The 3241-nt window shown below is 55.5% G+C and overlaps 1 pseudogene; it reads left to right on the forward strand.

The window, feature by feature from the left end:
• The first annotated feature begins 365 nt into the window (after positions 1-365).
• LOC113744695 (zinc finger protein 609-like) lies at positions 366-2972 on the forward strand (annotated as a pseudogene).
• The last annotated feature ends 269 nt before the right edge of the window (positions 2973-3241 follow it).

The following is a 3241-nucleotide window of genomic DNA, read 5'->3' on the forward strand; positions in this document are numbered from 1 at the left end:
AACAGCCTTGAAACAGCCTTGAACATGACCTGGACTTCAATCGGTGCAGGTCGGGGCAGCCTCGGTGACCTCACGTCTCCTCTGGTCTATGAGTTGACGCAATTAAAGCAGAGCTCTCTGATCCAGTCTCACCGATCGCTCTGGAGCGGACTGACCTGCGAGGAATGTGGCTTGTTGTTGTAATGACTACGGCGAGGAGGAGGAGGAGGAGGAGGAGGAGGAGGAGGCGTTCCCTGCTCGGGAGGCGTCTCCTGTTCTGACCCTGACCCCTCTCTCTCTCTGAGGAGCTGCTTGGTCGGCTGGTTTTTGGGGTTTCCCGGCCATTCCAGGCCGTCCATGTTTGTTATTCTCAAAGAGGAGACGGGATGGGGCTGTTCTTGGTTACCACGGTAACGCCCGCACCGTTGAACGTCTGTGAACGTTCACCCACAAAACAGTTCTAATTTAATAATCCAACATTAAGAGAACACTGATCAGCTGTTTCGCAGCAGCCAAACCTTCTTTTAAAACTTGATCCTGAGAGCTTTTTAATGTTTCAGTGACCCGTTCGTTGTTAAAGAGTCTCCTGATGTGGAAGAGGCGAGACTGACCAGGTGTTTGGATTTCAGATTGTTCCTTGAATTGCGTCACCATCCTGCACATGTTGGCAGTAGAGTCCATCTACCCCTGACAAAACAGGACTGAACAGTTTAGTCTCGCGTTTGATGTTAAACTCTACGTGTTGTGACACGTGATGTCGGTCTATGAATTCGATTGATCGGTTAATCACTGAAATATTAAACTAAAAGCTGACCGTGTGTTGCACCTCTGACCCTCTGTTTCCGCCCGTCACTCACATTGTGTCTCCTCCTCTTGTCTCCTTCTGGTCTCCTCTCCGTCTCCTCCTCTGTCTCCTCCAGATGGATACGTCCTCCGCGTGTTCCACACCCGCTCCTCCTCCCCTCCACCTCCTCGCTCCCGTTGGCAACAGCACTCTCATCCCCTGTGAGCAAGATCCTGGTTCGCAGCCGCTCAGAGCGTTGAAACGGCGGATGCTGCGTTGGCGACCGAGCCGGAGTGCATGGGACCATGTTAGCCCGGAACCAGCGTCCAACCTGGAGGGCATCGTTATGGCAGGAGAGACCGAGGACGGTGAGTTTATCCGGCTTGAAACCTGGAGCCGGTCCCGACCCTGGAGCCGGTCCAGAAACCTGGAGCCGGTCCAGCACCTGGAGGCCGGTTACTCAGCAGTGAGTGAACCCGTGGTGATAATTGAACTGTTACTCTGTCGCTTCCATGGTACACGTTAACAAAATTTAATTATGATGTCATAGTTTATAATCATTATGATCAACCAAACGTTCCTGAAAATAAAAATAATATAAATTATCTAACATTCTTCAATTACATATTCATGGTGCCGTCCAGGTGTCTTCAGACAGGTGTGCGGACTCTGAGCCGACCTTAAATCTGAACGTTAATGATGCGTCAGATGTCCGTCCGATGCTCCGTTCACCTCATGGTCGTCAGTGATGAGCTGATAGATGAAGTTTGACTCCATGACAACATGAGACAGCCACGATGAAAGCGCTTCATGTCGAGCGTGAGTCGAACAAGGACGCCACGCTGATGAGGAGAAAACCAGGACAGCATAGGATCTCCCACACACACACACACACACACACACCAACCACCCTCTGCTGTGGTGCTCGAGCTGTTCCACAGATTCAGCCGCTCGACTCACTGATTCAAGTTGAACTGCGACGGCCTCATCTGAAACTTATGTTCTCCATCCGACATCTGCTTCCTGCTGCAGCAAGTCACACCACTGTGGCTTTTCATTACAGGTGTAACGGTCGTCTTCTGCAGGTATGCTGGTCGTAACGTAACCTGGAGGAACAAGACGTACGTGTGACTCCTGCTGGACTGCCACGAGACACGACTGGGCCCACCGAGGCGTTTTAAAACCGTGAAGCTCGAGGTTGTTGTGACGGTTACTCTGTAGATATCCGGTGAATTAAATGCGAGCATCGTCACATTAACGTTAATCATCACCTATTCCGCTAACGTTCGGCACTCCTCCTCGTCCTTCCTGTTTTTGAAAACTTCACTGTTTTGTTCAGGTTTCTGCGTAGTCACCCACCATTGACGGGACGCGGGGGGGGGGGGAGATGCGGAGCGGTCGTTTGTTCGGGGGAAAGCGGGATGCGCCCACCAAGCAGCAAACACGCCGCTGAACGGGGCCCAACAGCAACTCGTCGGACAACCAATGCAGCGGGCAGCAGCAAAAACACGCGGCGCCGCACCACCAGCAAAGGTCGGAGAGGGGCAGCCAGACGGCGGGCGGCGCAGGGAGGACGTCAACGCCAGACCCGTCCTCCGCCAAGAGGAAGAACCAAACCGGCCTCCGACATGGAGCCACGTCCAGCTCTGAGGACCCCAAGGCTTCGAAAAGAGGATTGAGAACCAACTCCACCGGTGCACCGCTTCCCCTCCCCGGAGGGAAGCGGAACCACCTTGCCCCCCCCACAGCTAGGCCCGACCCCTTTGCCCCCCTCCCGTGCTCATCGACTGTCCCCAACCCCAACTGCAACAACAGTACAAGCACATCAACGGGGCTGAAGTATTACCACCAGGCCCGGGGCCCCACAACGACCCCGACGTCCGGTTGGACCAAGACGTAGACCGTGAATACGAGATGACCCTGCCCTTCCACCCTTACCACGCCTACTTGTTAACGGTGCTCATTTCCCCCGCCCCCTCACCACCGCAATCAGGACGGGGGTTCGACGCCCCCTCCCCCTCCCCGGGAAGCTCACATCAAAGGGAAGAAGAAGGGGGGGGAGGCGGAGGCCGATGTGACGGACGGTTGGTTAGGAGGGGCGTGTCTGACCGACGAGGCCAAGCAACGACGTCAGGACGGACAGGAAGGCCAAAAAGATGGCCGCCGCCAGCGGGAAGCCTGTATAATAAAACTGACCCGAAAGGCTTGAAGCCGGCCCGACCCGTGGCGCCCGATGCCCCCAGCGCCACCCACCCTACGCCCTGCAGGCGTCCTCCCGCTCTGGGTCGGTGGGTACAGTCTGTCCCCAAGAGCCCCAGCTGAAAGAACAAATCCAACCAAAACCACCGCCGCTGGCTGACCATGCCTCCAGCCCCACCCTCTCCAATGTACAAGAAGAAGAGACACAAAGAAGATAGAGGGAGGGGGGAAGGAGGGGGGAAGCACGAATGGCGATGGCTAAGGCGGGCGGGCGGAGGC

Source organism: Larimichthys crocea, unplaced genomic scaffold (assembly GCF_000972845.2).
Source record: "Larimichthys crocea isolate SSNF unplaced genomic scaffold, L_crocea_2.0 scaffold11876, whole genome shotgun sequence".
Classification (NCBI taxonomy): domain Eukaryota; kingdom Metazoa; phylum Chordata; class Actinopteri; family Sciaenidae; genus Larimichthys; species Larimichthys crocea.